At 44.8% G+C, this 17,853-nt stretch overlaps 1 protein-coding gene and 1 pseudogene across 5 annotated transcripts in view; one reads left to right on the plus strand and one right to left on the minus strand.

The window, feature by feature from the left end:
- Positions 1-7,156: 7,156 nt before the first annotated feature.
- On the minus strand, positions 7,157-7,276 carry LOC136643442 (5S ribosomal RNA; annotated as a pseudogene).
- An 8,671-nt stretch (positions 7,277-15,947) lies between these two features.
- The window catches only part of SFXN1 (sideroflexin 1), a 30,950-nt gene continuing 29,044 nt past the window's right edge, over positions 15,948-17,853 (plus strand). For all 5 annotated transcript variants that reach the window (XR_010793762.1, XR_010793761.1, XR_010793763.1 and 2 more), the window contains exon 1: positions 15,948-15,998. The gene's annotated coding sequence lies outside the window, so the exon portion shown is untranslated. The remainder of the gene's footprint in view (positions 15,999-17,853) is intronic.

Genomic DNA, 17,853 nt, shown 5'->3' on the forward strand with positions numbered 1-17,853 from the left:
ATTGTGAGCCCTGTGTTATTAATAAAACACTCATTTGCCAACTTAAAGTACCTCTGTGATTTAGTACTGATTTATCCCCATGTGAGTTATAAAACAAAGCCATTAAAACCCCATTGTTATTTAAGTGACTTTAGAGCTGGGGAACTGGGTCAGATTGAAAGAATCCTGGAAATCGTTTAGCCACAGCTTCAGACTTGAATTACTCATGCAGTGTTTCCCTACTGATGTGCCTCAATTCTGCTAGTGGAAGTTATTTTTCAAAAATATATCCAACAGTCCCGTATTTATTTACATATTTTACAAGTTTATAGGCTGTCTTTCTACTCCAATAAAGGATTTATGATTTATAATTTCAGGAAAAAACAATGCAGCAGCTACATAAAACGCTGAAACAAACAGGATAAACAAACCAGATAAAATATATCAAAACTGAAACCAGCAAACAGTATAAGCAAAAGTGAAAATCCAAGCACATCCGAGGGATTATGCTTTCCAAAATCAAAGGGATGCCAAACAACATCTTCACTGTCCTCTTAAAAGTGGGCAGTATAGGAGCCAGCTGGGCTTCATGAGGAGGAAATTCCATAGCTGAGAAGTTGCTACCAAAAAGATCCTGTCCCCGCATCTCCACCTGCTATACTTCAGTAGCCAGTGGAGGCAGAGTAGAGTTCAGATTGACAGATGATGTGAGGACAGGGAGAATGTGGTCCTTCAGGTAGCCAGGACCTGAATCACATAGGACTTTGTTGGTAATAACCAATGCCTTGAACTCCACTCAGGAACACAGAGCACTGGTGTACTGTATTCCTCCTGACAAATGTCTGAAAATACTTCATCTACCACATTCAGGACTAGCTGAAATTTCTGGAACCTTTAAAGTCAGTGCTTCCACACCAACAAGGCTGTTCCTGATGCTGTTGCATGGAATTTAGAAACAACATAAACCTTCATTACCTTCAATTCACCTGGGTTAACATATACAAAATCACACTTATCTGAAAGCCTCAAGCCAGTATTTTTCTCAGTACATTAGTTGTCATCCCCCCATACCTGCAGAGGATACGTTCCCACTGCAACCTCTGATACCCAAAACCACAGAGAGCAGCAAACCCTTTACTTACTATGGCACTGCAAGGCATTCTGAGGCAGGATGCTAACAGAAGCAGTTCACAAATTCCCCTCCATTGTGCAAATGACTTATCTGTGTCTATTTGCAGCTCTCCTGCTGTCTCTTGTGTCTCTTTGTCTCCTATGCTGTCCACTTCCTGTTAGAATCGAGTTGTTTGCAGTCCTCCAACCTGCTTCCTGCTAGCGTCGCAAAGGAGAGGGGAAATTATGAACCACAGATAAGTGAAACCACGGATACAGTACCCACAGATATGGGGGGGGGGCTACTGTATAAGGTGGATTCACATGGACATGAAAGCAGCTATGGGGCACTCACTTTCCCCAATCCTACTGGAAATAACTCTGCTTCGACATCTGTTGCCTCGGGAATGCAGAAGCAAGGCAAAAGTCACTCTGGCCCTTGACGCCAGCCAGAGGGCCACTGGGTAATCACCACCATGCCAGCTAGGACACCAGCAAAAGAAAACCAGCCTGATCTCAACTGGCTGCAAATGCCTTTTACCCACCTCCCTTGCATGTTGATCTTGTTAAATTGTTCTCTTCCTCTAACCCACTATCTTTTCCCACCCTTTTGTTGTGTGTCTTGTCCTCTAGTTTCAATTTCCTGAGGGCAAGGTCTGTGTCTCATTTTGAGTTATGTACACTGCTCAGTTAATGAAGTCACTCTGGCAGAAATAATTAATAATGATGATATTAGTATTCTCACAAAAGAGTCTGTTACTGAAACTTTAATTTCATTTTCACCCTGTCAAAGTGACACTGATAAGCATTCATTGGTGGGCATGAATCAGAATGAAGTGCTCAGTAAAATGCCAGGTTCCTTTTCTTTTTGTTCCTTTTCTTTTTTTCTTTTTTTTTAAAAAAAGAGTTAGTTCAAGCAAGTTAATTAGCGAAAAGGAGATGAAATATTAAAAGCAAGGGGATAATTCATTAGAATTAAATTATTCTGAACCACAATCCACCTCCTGTAGGTGGATAGGCACAGGGTATAAATACCCAAGTCATGCATTGTTTCAGAAACAAATCTCTTAATATTCTGATTAGAGAGGGTCCTAGCTCAGTGATAAATCTCGTGCTTTGAGATCCAACCCCTGGCATCTTCAGGAAGGGCTGGAAAAACCTCCTGTCTGAAACCTTAGTAAAGTGCTGCTTTGCAAGATGGACAAATGGTTTCATTCAGTATAAGGCAGCTTCATATGTGATCGAAGTTCTTCTGTCCTATTGCATGGGTTTATTTGTATGGAACCTGGACTGTCCTCAGATATTGCAGTCTTAGCCCTATGCATATATTACACTGAGCGGCCAATTCTATCTAAATTTTAAACACTGATGCCACCAAGCTAATGTGGTGTTGCATCCTGTGGTGGGGGGATAGTAATGGAGGCCTTCTCAGACCTGCACTCATGCTGGAAAGTTGAACAGGACTGGGGGCCTGACTGTATGTGGGGTCTGTTGAGGAGGAGTGGAATAACATGTTCTCTCTCCATTCTCAGAGTCCACACATTCTGTTGATCATTAGCGTAGATCTCATGTACATTTTACAGCATGTTTACTCAGATCTATTAATGGGACTTATGGTCCAATCCTATGAGCTCTTTATGATGGTGGAACCTGCATTCCACTGTCATAATTGGGGTAGTGCCACTATAAATGGCAATATAATCATATTATATTGGATTATATTATTTTGATTATATTGGAGCTCCCGGTGCAAACAGCCAACAGCTCTGTGCACCAGCTTTCAACAGACCCAGCCAGTACAAGAGCAGGGAAAGTGGCAGTGGGGGCAGGCTGTGGGGGGTTGGGGGGTGGGGAGGGGGCTGAAGGGGTGGAATGTGGCAGCAGTAGCATGAGCCAGGGTGCTACTCCCCTTTTTACATCCTGACGTGCACCCCATCTCTGCAGACTTATGCCAACAAAAGAGCTGGTGTGGATCTGAGGACAGCCATAGGTGACCAGAAGTAGAGGATTGTACTATGTGGTCGTAAATGTTACACAGGAAATGTTTCATTAAACAGAAAATTCTTCTAACAGAAACAAGAAGTTTATGCAGGTGGAGAGAAAGGAATTACTACAGCAAGGCTAGGAAGGCTGCTTGTGCCTGAGGAAGTCTATATTTTATAGGAAAGAACGGTGGGACAAGAACAACACAAGTCCAAGGAACTGCAGCCACCAGTCAGACAACCTGACTGTTTAATTGCTCTCTCACTTCAAGGGTTGAAAATTAATGCTCAGTCTCAGCTCCTTTATGAGACAGAAATATGGGGGTGTCTTAATATTCAGGAACCAAAAATGATCCAAAATAAATGTCTCATGATTTCATTTGGCTGACCTAATACTAATTCCACTTTTTTATGAGAACTAGTTTTTGGATATATTACGTTTCTTTTGCAGCCTATGACTTCTAATTGAAAAATTACAGAAGGGGGCACTAGAAAAGCAATGTTTTCAGGAATAATACTCGAATATTGGCTTTTAGATTCTTGGATTTATAGCAGCACAGACCTATTGTTCCTTTATATATAAACTCTATAAACCTATGGAAAATAACACTACAGTCTTAAACACACTTATAAGGAAGAAGTGAGGCATGCAAACATCAATAGAACTTTTAATTCCAGACAAAAATGGTTAGAATCTGACAAATAAGGCACAATCCTATCTTGTGCTGGAACAGGCAAGCCAGGAGGTTGAACAGGTCTACATCCAAAGGTCGATGTAGAATCAAGACCTCCATGTTGGGCAGTGAGCCTCCTGCCTCCCTCCGGCCCTGCTCCCTCCCCCAGGAATACCTCCTCCCTGCCCTCTTCCCACCCTCCCACCGCCTTCCCCCTCTCCAGAATGCCTCCTCCCGCCCACGCCCCCACCTACTTCTCCACTGCTCGGACGTCCGCACAACTGCCAAGCAGCAGATCTGGGATACTCCACCAGCGCTAGCCAAGTGCCAGCCGATGCTGGGCTAGCATCGGTCGAGCACCAGCGCTAGGGCCTGCAAACATGCCATAAGGCACATTTGTGACAGTGCGCACCAGCGGTAAGCCAGTGCACCAAGCTCAAGATTGGGCTTTAATTCTTTCCTCTCATTGCAAACAATATTTTAACATTTCTTATAAGGAAAGGTTCTGTATCTTTGACTCATTAGATGCAAAACATCTGTCCATATTATCTCTATTATCATGATCTCTGTATGATTATATTAGGAAGAAAGAATTGGGGGCTCTCCTGGTCTGCAATTCATAAAATGGAATTACTGTGTTCTTAAACGTCATGAGAAAGAATGATTTAGAACAAACTCACTTTGCACTGTCTGAAGTAATAATCTAGTAACAGTTCATTCAAAAGATTATTTCCTGTAAGGGAGATTACATATTTAGAGGTTAGGAAGCTTTCCCCTTTTATGTTATTTTGGAATGTTTGATCATGCATTATATGGAATTTTAATTAATTTAACTGTGTGTGTGATCAATTCCACTGCTGTGATTTAATATTGCTTTGTCATGGTTCATCAGCGATAGAACAATTAACACAACTTCATTCTGATCTGATTGTGCTCTGTGAAAGACAATATAAATGAAAGACCAAGTAAAAGCCTGTTAAAGTCTAATTTAGCCACAGTAAATGATTCTCGGAAGGATACCCTACTGCGTAATTATTTCAATCTTTGTTAGTGGTGGTGAGAGCAGAACCAGAATAAAAAACAATGTTTCAAGGCAATCCTGCATTTATTTCTTTGCCAAGTGAAAATTAGAGAGTTATGTTCTGCTAAGAAGCCCAATGCCCTCCTATGGTATTTTAGTCTCTCCTCTGAAAATTAATGTCCATTGCTACTTGCTCCATTGGATTAGAACTTACAGGACATGTTAACCTTCCCCCCCCCCATGTGATATCTGCACTACGTTGAACATTCCCTGCCTTAGATGAAATTGATCTGGACAAGAATCTAGTTATTTACAGTGTGTGTTAATAGCCTTGACTCTCTTCCCACTGTCAGTTGCTATATGACTTATCATTTGTGCTCTCTGAGCAAGACCTTTGGATGTCACTCATTGAGATAAACATCTTCTCCTGGTTGGCAGCTTTCATCATGGAGTCATCAAAATGACCTCTGACTCACAGGAGGGATGGGCAGTGTTTCAGAATTGTCCTGCATGTTCAAGCAAGTGAGTCTCGGCTGCAGCACCTCCTTAAAATGGTTCTGTTGATGGTGCGCCACTCACAGGGCTGCCAGGGGATGAATACAATAGCTCCAACGCAGGATCTGACCTGGCATCATTAGCTACAAATTGCTTTCCCTAGCTACTGTAATAAGAATATCTTCGCCAAACGTATCGTATTAAATGCCTGTCAGATTTGATAACTGGAGGAAGATGAAAGAGAAGCACTATCAGTCCTATGGTTAAATTTATTTATTTAATAGATTTGTGTAGTCCCACATTTTACAAATAATCTCAATGCAGTGAAAACATTCCATGCAGTTTCAGTTCAGAACCTGCCCTCATTGTCCCCAAATTGAATACAGCATCTCGTCTTCAGTCGAGTTCTGCCTGTCTTGTTTCCACCAGCCTTGGGTGGTTTGGCTCAATCTCTTGTCCCAGCAATGGTGGTGGTGGGGAGCTGAGACATCAGGGGCAATTTCCAGCTGAGAGGGCTTGAGACAGCAGGGAAATTGTCCAGGTCAGGAAACAACTATGGGACTTGGGGCCCAATCCTATGGGCCTTCAGCACCGGTGCTGAGCTCCAGCCCTACGAGCTCCAGAACTGGCACTAGGTGTTGTAAATGTGCCATAAAATGCACTTACAGCACTGGGAGGAGGGAGCGCTGGTACTGGACCAGCGCCAGTAGGACACCCAGTGGACATCCAACTGGCACTCTTCCAGCACCAGCCAATGAGTATTTTGGGGTGGAAGGAGGCGGGGAGTGGGCAGAATGGAATGGAGGGAGGGGAAGATCAGGCCCAGGAGAAGGCAGAGACGGCAGCAGGCTCTGACACTGTATCCTATTCTCCCCCCTGACCCAGGCAGCCCGACACGGTCTCCTTGGTTCTATGCCCACTCAAACGCGGGTGCAGAGCCAAGGAGACCAATTGCTGCTGGCTGCTGTCTACCTGGGGGACAAACAGCCCAAGAAGACCTCCGCGGTAGTATCCCAGCTCCCACAGGATCTGGCAGTCAGCATGTTGGTGCTGCTGGAGCTATGGGTGCCAGGAACCATAGCATTGGGCTAAATGGTGTGCAGACTCAGGCTATGGAATGGTCCTTACAGAGCTGTTTTGGGAATGAAGCCAGCAGTTGCCAGGTCCCTTAATCTTGCAGTCTCCTTAGGTGTGGTGCCTTCTGCAAGTGCTACTGACTTTCCTTGGTTTCAGTCTGTCCTAGGACCAGCATGGGGATCTGCTCCTTCTTCTGGAAGTTCCCATTTTCTGGGTCAGAGCCCAACTAGGTCAACCGTAGAAAATGTTTCTCCTCTTCCAATTCAGGGAATGTGTTCCTTCCTCCCTCGTCCTGATCCACCTTCTACTTGGAGGGACAGCTGTTATGTGAAACACATTGCTTTTAGTCAATCGATCCACTGGTTAAAGTTTTAATTCACATTATATAAGTGCCTTGGGGACACCACTGTAACTGTTCAAATATTTACAATTCTGAACGGTATCCTTCTCAGACTCCCTTGTTGTTGTCCTCCCTCACCACTACTGATACATTCCCACATGCCAAATCTCTACAACCATCCATTACCATTAATACACCCAACTCATGGATTCTCGGCTGAACTGACCAGCTGATGCTGGCAAAAATCAATCCAGGCAAGCCTCAAATCTCAGACTTCCCCAACTCATACTGACCTACATACAAACAAATCAGCTCAACTCAGATGTAATGCCAAGTCCTGGTTTCAAGAACATTTCTGTGGGCTTGTGTGCTTCCTGCTCCCCCGTCTGACTGGGCACCATCCCCACTTCCTTGTTTTCATTAACCATAGTTTGCAGTCCATGGTTGGCAACCTTCAGTCTCGAAAGACTATGGTATAAGCCTACAGCACCCAGTATTCCCAGGTGGTCTCCCATCCAAGTACTAACCAGGCCTGACCCTGCTTAGCTTCCAAGATCAGATGAGATCGGGCATGTGCAGGGTAACAGTGGCAGCAACTGTTACCCTGCACATGCCCAGTCTTGTCTGATCTTAGAAGCTAAGCAGGGTCAGGCCTGGTTAGTACTTGGAAGGGAGACCGCCTGGGAATACCAGGTGCTGTAGGCTTATACCATAGTCTTTCGAGACTGAAGGTTGCCAACCACCATTTAGTTTGCAGTGATGACATCCAAACTGGCAGTGGCTGTCCCCTTTACTTCCAATCCATGATGATGCCATTGTTCCAAATGGGTTTGTGGCAACACATAACCTGTGTTCTCAAATCAACACCAAGATCCGTTCACCTAGTTCTATGAGCTGCCATGCATGTACAGCATCTCATGGCACCTGGCCATAAGGAAGAGATTTTTTTTTTACATTTGGCTTTAAATGGCCACATTTAAATGGCTATTGTATCCTTTGCTCTCTGCTGAGCCCTTAGCAGAAATTTTTCAGTGGAAATGAAAAAGTGAATCTATAGTTTTCTTTATGCTCCTTCTAAAAGCCCAGTCATTCCCTAAGGAGTTGAGGTCTTATCTTGACTAGGCTAGCAGCCTCTCAATGCAATTTGAAAATGTGCATTGTCTCCTGGGCTAACTCAATAGCAATCCCTAAGTGTATTTTGGTGTTTACAGTTGTCATTCTTCAGTGACAACAGCTGAGCAGTCCATGGGGCTAAATCTTCAAAATATCAATAAAAGAACGCAAGCCTCTCGGCCATGCAAAAAACAGTAATTAGGGAGTGCTCATTTCTCAACTGTCATAAAAACAGAATGTTGTTGGTTTGCCCCATGTTCCCAGTAATTTACCACATGAAGATTCTTCCAGATGCAAGATACTTTGAAGAAACCTGTGAGCATTAGGACTGTCGAATGTCAATTTTAAAAGACAAGCCCACTTTAAAGGATTCTCTTAATTCAGAAGAGTTTTTCAGCATATAAACTCACAGTAAGCAATCACATATCAACTTTCCATACAGACTAACATAGATCCTGTTGGGCTGCAATCCCATTCACACTTTCCTAAGAAGAAGCCCCATCAAATATAGGAGGAATTGTGAGTAGACATGCATAGGATTGGGCTCTAGGTAATTTAGCAATATCATCAAAGCTTCAGATCCCTGCCTACTGATATGTATTCAAGCAGAAGATAAATGAGGTAATAGTGTACATGATATACGAGCTTTGCTCTTCAAAGGGGGCATGTTTAAAGACTTCAGGTAATGATACAGAACAGTAGTCTCAGTTAAGTTTTCATTATGATTTTGCAGATCATTCAGTGTTTTTAACTGATAATGTTTTCACTGTGATTGTTGCAGGAAGTTACCTAGACATCAGTGGGCAATAGGAACCATATGGCCTATGTAGCCATACCAATCATATGAATTTTCTGTCTAGACCATTTTGTCACAAGATGCCAGTAATACTTATCAGAGGAAAGTACAAAGAAGCCTACCCTGGATAGTTATAATACAGCTGAACTGGAAGCAAGACATCAGAGCCAATCCTATCCAACTTTCCAGCACCGATGCAGCCATGCCAATAGTATGGTAGTGGGGCAGTCATGGTGGCTTCCTGGAGGTAGGGAAACATTTGTTCCCTTCCTTCAGGCTGCACTGGAAACTGCCCCCTGCTTGCCCTGCTCCCAGGAAATAATTATAAAGCTTGAAAATTTCTTCTTTATCTTCAATAATATTGTCTTGCAAAAAGGAGCTCAACCAACATATTTCTGAGAGCTGCACATTATATGTAAAAAGAACTGCATGTGGCTCAAAAGGACTTGACCACACCTGTTATATGCCAACTTTGGGAACTATATAGTTGAAAAGTGACATATAAATTGAGAGCATTTTAATATGAATAATACTTTTTGCCATGTGAACCCAAACTGAATCAGTTCTGCTATGCAGTGTAGGGAACTGAATCTTGGTTGGCTTGAAGGACCACACGGGAACAACGTCAGTCACAGCTGAATCCAAACTAGAACTGACTATTTGGCAATTAGCCTGCCCTTCTAACTGGGCAAAAAGGCACTTTTTCAAGTGGTTGTCCTCTCTTGTTTAGCAAGAGGAGAGCAACTATCCCTATTTATCCTGGCATAGCATCTTTTCTAGAGTTATGGGCTGGTATCGCTTCTGTACCTTTTCAGACTGTGAAGCTTTTTAGAAAAGAGAGTCAATTGTTTATCTATTTTGCTAAGTAAACTGCTTTGTAAACTTCTTTGCTAAAAGATGGTATATAGATATTCTTCAAAATAGTAATAAAAAATAATTCTACCCTCCTGGGTGAAAATCATGAGACACAATGGGAAAAGATGGTAAAATATAAAGACCTGGAAATTGAAATATAGTGCCTTTGGGGGGGGAAAAAAACAATCACCACCTCTATTGTCATTAGTGATTTTGATGCAATCCCCACAGCCCTTAAGAAATATCTTAGGTATATTCAGCATAGGTAGAGACAACAGTTGAACAACTGCAGTGAACACTACAGGAACATCCAATGTTATATGAACATATTTCACCAGTTCTTAAACTCCTGGATAGAGTTTGAACTAGTGAGCACTCAAAAACCCCAGTCCAAACACCTGGTGGACTGTGATACCATACTATGATCATTCTATTCCCCTGGATGGAAACCATGAAAGGACTATGCGCCTTCCAAACCTTGCTGATTCCAAACAAACAGGACAAAAGCTCTCCAAAGAAATAGGGAAAACAATGACTTCTTCAACATTGTTCCATAATGATGCTTCCAAAAGAGCAAAATAATGTTCATCTTATTGTGCTATTGTGCTGAGTTTCTATAACTAGTGTGAAAACCTAGTCCTGTAGTGCCACTTAGAGGCCAGTCATATTAACTGTGGAGCCAACATTTCTGGGAATATCTTCAGTCTGGTAAAGCAGGATCCCTCTGTCATTCTTTGATCTGAGAAACAGCATTTCTCCTCCTACTTACATACTCTGCTTGTTTGTTTGTTGGAGATGGGATGGAACCAACACATGTAGAAAGGAAACTAAAATTATCTGTTTATTCTAAAAAGACTAGACGAACACAGTGGAACTTACTTTTGCGTAAATATGCATATGACCAGGCTGCAAAGTTACTTTCCATTGCAAGGAAGATAGGTGCAACAAGCATAGATGGAATGTAAATGAGGTTCAAACCAGAGGTGATACTAAATGCATCCTCGCTTTTTTCTGTTTTGAAAGAGAAGCCACAGGGGGCGCTAATCAAAATCAGAACCACAGCATGAAAGAACATAAGAACATAAGAACAGCCCACTGGATCAGGCCATAGGCCCATCTAGCCCAGCTTCCTGTATCTCACAGCGGCCCACCAAATGCCCCACGGAGCACACCAGATAACAAGAGACCTCATCCTGGTGCCCTCCCTTGCATCTGGCATTCTGACATAACCCATTTCTACAATCAGGAGGTTGCACATACACATCATGGCTTGTACCCCATAATGGATTTTTCCTCCAGAAACTTGTCCAATCCCCTTTTAAAGGCGTCTAGGCTAGACGTCAGCACCACATCCTGTGGCAAGGAGTTCCACAGACCGACCACACGCTGAGTAAAGAAATATTTTCTTTTGTCTGTCCTAACCCGCCCAACACTTAATTTTAGTGGATGTCCCCTGGTTCTGGTGTTATGTGAGAGTGTAAAGAGCATCTCCCTGTCCACTCTGTCCATCCCCTGCATAATTTTGTATGTCTCAATCATGTCCCCCCTCAAGCATCTCTTTTCTAGGCTGAAGAGGCCCAAACGCTGTAGCCTTTCCTCATAAGGAAGGTGCCCCAGCCCCGTAATCATCTTAGTCGCTCTCTTTTGCACCTTTTCCATTTCCACTATGTCTTTTTTGAGATGCGGCGACCAGAACTGGACACAATACTCCAGGTGTGGCCTTACCATAGATTTGTACAACGGCATTATAATACTAACCGTTTTGTTCTCAATACCCTTCCTAATGATCCCAAGCATAGAATTGGCCTTCTTCACTGCCGCCGCACATTGGGTCGATACTTTCATCGACCTGTCCACCACCACCCCAAGATCTCTCTCCTGATCTGTCACAGACAGCTCAGAACCCATCAGCCTATATCTAAAGTTTTGATTTTTTGCCCCAATGTGCATGACTTTACACTTACTGACATTGAAGCGCATCTGCCATTTTGCTGCCCATTCTGCCAGTCTGGAGAGATCCTTCTGGAGCTCCTCACAATCACTTCTGGTCCTCACCACTCGGAAAAGTTTGGTGTCGTCTGCAAACTTAGCCACTTCACTGCTCAACCCTGTCTCCAGGTCATTTATGAAGAGGTTGAAAAGCACCGGTCCCAGGACAGATCCTTGGGGCACACCGCTTTTCACCTCTCTTAATTGTGAAAATTGCCCATTGACACCCACTCTCTGCTTCCTGGCCTCCAACCAGTTCTCAATCCATGAGAGGACCTGTCCTCTAATTCCCTGACTGTGGAGTTTTTTCAGTAGCCTTTGGTGAGGGACTGTGTCAAACGCCTTCTGAAAGTCCAGATATATAATGTCCACGGGTTCTCCCACATCCACATGCCTGTTGACCTTTTCAAAGAATTCTATAAGGTTCGTGGGACATTTACCATACACCCCATTGGTAGAAGTGTGATTTTTCGATGATAATGAAATTAAAAAAAACACCTAACACAGCTTTCTGCACTTCTCATTTAAGTAAAAAAAGAAAAAAAATCTGCAAAAAAAAAAAATGAATTGGGAAATCTGTGAACAAAATTAGAAAATAAATAATGGGCTGGCTAGGGGGTAATGGGTAATGACTGTGGCTGCATCTGCTAACACTATACCACCTGAGAGCCCAATCCTGAGCAAAGGTGGTGCGCAGCTGCGGCGGCACCAAAAACGGCTGCCACCTACATCCTACCGCATCCTACACTTCCATGGCACCTCAGGAGAAGGGGACTTTTGTCCCCTTCCTCCGGGTAAAGGGAGTAGCCCCACAAAGGTAAGAGCCTTCGTGTCAGGCACCAAGACTAACGCGAAGGCTCTGGATCCGGGGGGAGCGTTGCTCCACTGGTTCCGCCTCCATCCCTCCCTGCTCCCTCCCCCCGGCATGCCTTCCCCCACCCTCCCCCACCTCCCCCCTCCCTGGAATGCCTCTTCATCACCCCCACTTTCCTCTCCACTGCTCGGCAGTCCATGCGTTAGAGCTCGCCTTACGGCACATTTGTGACAGTGTGCTCCGGCACTAAGCCGGCGTGTCGAGCTCAGGATTGGGCTCTAAAGCACCTACCTAGTACACATTTAAATCAACTGTAATTTATAATTATAATTTATAAAAATGTGCCCTTAGAATAAATGAAATTTTGAAAAAATTAAAATTCTATAAACACCTCTAACCACTGGTGCTAATTGAAGCTTTCATTCTGGAAGTTTATAATGGCTTCTGGGGTCATTTTTGTTGGGACCACAGCAGAGGGGAAGAGGTTCAATGCCTGCTCTCCATGCACTGATTGGGGCCCCCATATGCTGCAATTTCAAGAAAGGAAAAATGAAATGGAAAATGATTGATAGGAGGTTTAGGACAAACAAAAGGAGGTCCTTCTTCACACAATGCATAAATAGTTTGTGTAATTAATTGCCACAAGATGTGGTGATGATCACTAGGTTAGGTGAGTTTTTAAAAGCGAGTGAACAAATTCATAGGGAAGAAGTCTATCAATGTTTACTACTCAAGATGGCTGAATTCTGGACCCAGTGGCAGTATATCTCTGAACCTAGTTTTAGGAAATCAATGGTGGGAGAGAAGTGCACCATTCTGTACTGCTTTTGGTTTCCCAAAGGCGATTGGTGGGCCACTGTGGATGGTCCTTGGCCTGATTCAGCAGGGTTTTCTTATGAGGGTGTGATAGGACTGGCTGGAAGTGATGCCCACTGGCCTGGACACCATCCTCCCGAGTTTCAGTTGCAAGATTCCTAGAAATGAACATAACTCTGCTCAAAACCATTCTCCTCTTAATACTAAATTTCACAGAATAAGCTCTGGAACTAAGACCTGGTGAGTTTTGACTGTTGATTCAAAATAGGTTCTGTGTTCAAATGTGCAGTGCTGAAAAGCTTTTGGAACATCTTGTTTGATTATACAAAAGGGAATTTTACAGAAAGGGTTCTACCAGTGAGATAGTCATGTTGGTTTGTTACAGTTACAACAATGAAGTGCCTTGTAGTATCTTAAAGACCAACACATTTATTCTGGCATAAGCCATCTTGAACTTCATCAGAGGAAAGAGAGGTACAGTATATGAATAGATTAGTACTGCTAAGGGGCTAGTTGGCTGGCAGCCCAATCCTAATGCCAGTAGCTCTGCCAGGTGCAGCAATGCCAAAGCGGCTATCCAGTGGCGGCCTTGGAGGTCTCCTTCCCCCAAGGAAAGCCTCAAGCCCCGCAACAGGGCTTCTCAAGTTTGTGCCAGCTATTTTGCCAATAAAGACTTGAGAGACTCCATGTCGAGCCTTCTGGCCCGACACAGAGTTCAGAATCTGGCGGAGCAGAGCACTGCTAGTCCCACCCCCTCCCACCCCAGTTCCTCCTCCTGGCCTGCCCTCCTCCACCCTCCCTCTGCGCTGGAATGCCTCCCCACATCCCTCGCCACTGCCCAGAAATCTTACCTAGGTGTCCAGGAAGCGCTGGGCTCAGCACCAACTGGTGCTGGGCCAGCACCAACACTGACTCCACGCAGGGTGTTGCAGATGTCCCAAATGGCAGCACAGCTTAGCACCAGCACTACACATCTTTAGGACTGGGTACAGCATAAAGTTCCAAACTCAATTGTATACAGATATCATTATTTCCAGAATTACGTTGTTCCACAAATATCCAAACTATGCTTCATAGTCCCAGCACTCAGATTAATATAGAAAACTTTAATGCATAGAATGCACCCATCTCGGAGAAGCTACATCCAAGTCATGAAAATTGGCATTCTTCATCCTGGAGGGGTTATCTATCAGAAATAGTCCTTTCCACAAAAAGAACATTCTTATTCAAAACAAATTTTCAAAATGATAATAAAGATAAGAATTCTTCTGCTGTAAAAGCTACTTTTTCTCTGTTGTGTATTTTTCATAGTTTGCCCATGTTTTGTATTATATCTTCAGTACCTCTTGGCTGCTACAGTGTAAGTTTTTGCTAACAAATGTTGTGCATCTTTGTGATAAAGCCACTGGCCATGAGACAGGGTGTGTACAAAAGGGTACCTGGTCAAGTATATGTATACACACACACACAATAGAATCGAATAAAAAATACAATATAACAATAGAAAATTAATTGTTAATACAATAGGGGGGAAATTTAAGGAAATTGAGATTTAACTCTTATTTACGCATTTCCTTATGAGGGAGCTTTTAGTCTGGAGACCTAAGGGCCCAATCCTATCCAATTTTCCAGTGCCACTGCAGTTGTGCCAATGGGGCATGCACTGCATCCTGTGGTGGTGGGGGCAGTCACAGAGGCCTTGTCAGGTATGGAAACATTTGTTCCCTTACCTCAAGGCCGTATTATGGCTGCACCAGTGCTAGAAAGTTGAACAAGAAGGGGCTCCTAGTCCTCCATGTGAAACAGAAATTGGTACAAGGGTTGTCTCATTTCATCTGCAGAGGGCTCCACCTAAACGCACATAAATTCCTAAGTCCCAAATGTGAACTCTGCACAGGCTAGAGCACTTTTAAAATGGCCCTCTCATCCTTTTCAGTCTGCATCAACCACGGTCACACCCAGGTAATGTGTGTGAAAAAATGACCTTGCCTGAAACTGCATCTGGGTGCGCGGGACTGGGATTTTAAAAAAACTGCACACCAAAGTACAATGAATGCAAGCACATCATGTCCAAGGCACACCACATCCCACAGCCCTATAAGATGAAACCACGAATCTATTCGATGTGTGAACAGGAGGCTTGAGAGCCGAATCCTATGCATGTCTACTCAGAAGTAAGTCCCCTTATAGTCAATGCGACTTACTCCCAGGAAAGTGTGGATAGGATTGCAGCCTAAGAGCCCAATCCTATGCACGCCTATTCAGAAGTAAGTCCCATTAGATTCAATGGGGCTTACTCCTAGGAAAGTGTGGATAGGATTGGGCTGTAAGCCATTTCTGCCCAACGTTGCATATACGCAACATGGAGCAAATGTGCACACCTGCGGGCCGGGGCAGAAATGGGTTTTAAGGTCAAGAAGGTGGGAAGGAAGATAACTGGAGAACAACAGGATTATTCTTAAAAAATCGATGCTAGGGCTTGCTTCTCTATGTTCGATGTCATCAGTGTCCAGGAGCCAGTGTCCACGCATGAACATATGAACCAATAATAAGAAAGACAAGAGCGCCCCTGAGCATGTGCAGAGCGCTTTCTCCCTCCGCAAGCAGAACTCAGCGGGGACTGCCACGGGAAGGCGCCGCGCGATGCCAACACAGCCTTTCCCCCCGCGCCAGCGCCAGCCTTCCAGGGCCATCAGCGGAGCGCGCTCCACTGGGCGGCAGGACTCTGAGCTGGGGGCCCCTCGCCTGCCTCTCTCTTCCCACCGCTCCCTCCGCGGGGCGGGGCGGGGCGGGGCGGCCCGGGCGCTTCTGCCCCTCCCACCCCTCGCTTTGCCCGCGCTGCCCTCGCTGGCTGGCTGCTGAATTTCTTCCGGCGGGCTCGGCGTGTTTCGTGCGAGGAGCAGCAAGCAGCAGAGTGGTGGCCCGGCAGCGGCAGCTGTGAGTACCCCGCACCCCAAAGCGTCTCTCTCTGCCCTCCCCATCCCACGTCTGCCTCCATGCGGCAGCTTTGTAATGGGGGGCTCTTCTTCCTCCCCCCCCGTTGCCACAAGCGGGTGCATGGAACATGGGGAGGGGGCGCTCTGTGCCCACCCACTACAACTCTGCGGAGGATCGAGAGGGGCGCCTTCCTGCCTGCCTGCCTGCCTTTCGGTGTCTCTCCAGTGGAGCTGCCCCCCAGTTGGTCATGGCCTCTGTAGAGCGCAGGGACATGGGGTGCACCTTCTCCCCTGTGCCTGTGCTCCGCATACAACAACCTTCCCTCCTTCCAGAATCAAGTGGGGGGTGGGAGTGGGGTGGTGTATGGGATGAATACACAAAAGATAAAACAATCCAATCATATATTTTGGGGTCCCAGCACCAGGCCCTGGGAATGTATGTGCCATGTATGCGCTCCATGCACGTGCTCCATGCACCATGTATGCGCCCTATGCCCCATGCTCCAGCTTATGGCCCCTGGGATGAGTGCTGTATCCCCAAATACACCTTTCCTATGGATTGACCTGTTTCAAGGTCGCCTGTAGTCAAGCAGAGGGGAAATTGGGGGGGATCATAAAGCAACCTATAACCAGACAGGTGGAGAGAGGGCCCACATCTTTTGGGTCCCATCCTCCCCCTCTTCCCCATTTTGTATGACCTCAGATGCACCTCTTAAACATACCGAGTCACAACTCAGTGTGTTTTGCTGACACATTGTGAGGATGGGAGAGAGGACACAATTGTTCCAGCAGCCTCACTTCCTGCATTTAGCAAATGAAGTCCAGAACCATAAAGTAACTGCTCTCTTTCAAAAATAGGTAGTTGCTGATAGAGGAGATACAATGTGGCATTGCAAAGAACTGGTGTAGCATTGGAAGGGCTGGAAGCTGCTGTGCTGGCAGTCGCTGTTGTAAATCTCGAACATCTGGAAGTGACTTCAGCCTGGAATGATGAAATCTCCCTTTAAATTACTCACCAAAGATGGCTGCTCTGATGAGGAGGCTGCCTCAGCAGTCAGTCACTATTCAGGAGCTTGTTGCTAGGTTACAACCCGCACTTATTTCCCCCCCCCACATGTATCTTGTAATGTTGATGTTTCAAAACCCCTTCCCATCTAATTTTTTTCCCTGGTGCATATGTTTTCTCCTAGTGCATTGTGGGAAAGTGCACATTGCAGATAAATGCCAGTACAAGCTGGTTTCAAGGAAAAGGTTCTTGGCAACTACTCCCCCCCCCCCCCAAATACATTTGATGGATGTATGGTACCATTGCTATCTCCTAGCCATCCGCGGTGCTGCTGACTCTTTCAGACTGGAGCTGCAGGCAGGGAGCACCCAAGGGACAGTTTTGCTACGTGACACAAATGAAGTCCGAAAGGCAACTTCAGAATCTCCAAACTGCCATAGATGGCGTTTCACTAGGAGCACAAGAATTCACATAGAGAAGAGAATCTAGGAATCTTGATGGCTTTAGCTACCTCTCTTGTGCAGGTAGAAGCTGGTGCATGAAACTCGTCATTTTTGTGGCTATTCTGTGTAGCCCTTCCAGGACTACTGAGCATCTTTTTATGACAGGGTGGCCAGAATAGTTTACAGCACTCAACCCAATTTTTGCATGAGTATGCTTGCAATTTTTTTTGTGGACATTCATCACTTTAATCTTATTTCTGGTTTACTCAAGTAATTAGTGCAATGCATTCCCTTTATGAGGGTTATTGGTAATAATGCCAGAATTTTGTTGCTGTGTCAGCAAATTTATTTTTATTATTGAGAATATTTGTATACTGCTTTTTATCATGCTTAGAGCAGCTTTATTT

The sequence above is a fragment of the Tiliqua scincoides genome, chromosome 2, assembly GCF_035046505.1.
Source record: "Tiliqua scincoides isolate rTilSci1 chromosome 2, rTilSci1.hap2, whole genome shotgun sequence".
In the NCBI taxonomy this organism is placed as follows: domain Eukaryota; kingdom Metazoa; phylum Chordata; class Lepidosauria; order Squamata; family Scincidae; genus Tiliqua; species Tiliqua scincoides.